This window comes from Mus caroli, chromosome 13 (assembly GCF_900094665.2).
Source record: "Mus caroli chromosome 13, CAROLI_EIJ_v1.1, whole genome shotgun sequence".
NCBI lineage: Eukaryota > Metazoa > Chordata > Mammalia > Rodentia > Muridae > Mus > Mus caroli.
The window spans coordinates 25555185-25556333 of record NC_034582.1 but is presented as its reverse complement, the minus strand read 5'-3'; positions in this window follow the sequence as shown (position 1 = coordinate 25556333).

Below are 1149 nucleotides of genomic sequence, written 5' to 3'. Positions count from 1 at the left end.
CACTGAAACATTTCTTTGGCTGTAATCCTTTCAAGACAAAAGAAAAGATGAAAGCTATATAGCTAGAAGGTGGCGACCATCACTTTAGTAACATCTGGACAGACTGTCTTTACCTAGATAGTGTCACAATCATAGGTCCCAATGAGTATAAGATAGGCCTATCTTTGAAGGGTCCCGCTCCATCAATCACATAGGCCAATTCTAAGACAACTAGCTAGTCGTCAGAGTAATGAGAGGGAATGGTTGGTGGCAAAGCAGTCTGGCTTTCACATTATGAAAAAAAGCATGTTCAAGAGGAGGCAGGCCACTGACCAATGAGCAGGCTGGGGTGGAATGAACAGCAGAGGTGACTTTATGCATTATCCTCAATTTCTGAGTCACGATCTTATACTCCCTATACTCCAGGACATGACGGTACTTTCAGTTGGAGAAAATCACCAAGCTGCACCAGCAAGAGGACACTGAACGCTCTCGGAAGGTTAGAGGCTTGGAGTCGGGCTGGCCTACAAGGAATTACGAAGCGTGCTCATATGAATTAGTAGCCTCCTAAGTAGCTCCGGCTGACTGCACAGCCGCTGTGCTCCCAGCACTCTGCACATGCGCTACGGCCTCTTTTCAGCACCATCTGGCAGCATGAGTTCCGGAATATGGGGTTCCATTTACCATTTGAGAAAAACAGGCGAGCCAATGTGGAAGGTAGGACAGGTGAGATGGTACACCCTGAAACCGTGCTTGGCATAAAAGCCTGGTGAGCTGAATTCAATCCCAATCAAGTTGGAAGGAGAGAGCCAAGTCCACACACGTGTCCTCTGAACTCCACATCCTTGTGGCATGCGCACATCCTGCCAACACCCACATACACCACTCACCTCCCCCAACGCAATAATAAAAAAATAAACGTGCTGTCCATAGGGTGGAGACCAGAGGACAACTTTGGGGAGTCAACCTTTTTCTCCCCCACATGGGTTCTGGGGATCAAACTCTAGGGTGTAGCTCTTGGCAACAAGTGTACTTTGACCAGATGAACCATCTCTCTGATCTTTATTTTCTTTTTAAACAAGGAGAGAGAGAGAGAGAGAGAGAGAGAGAGAGAGAGAGAGAGAGAGAGAGAGAGAGAGAGAGAAAGAAGAAGAAGAAGGAGGAGGAGGA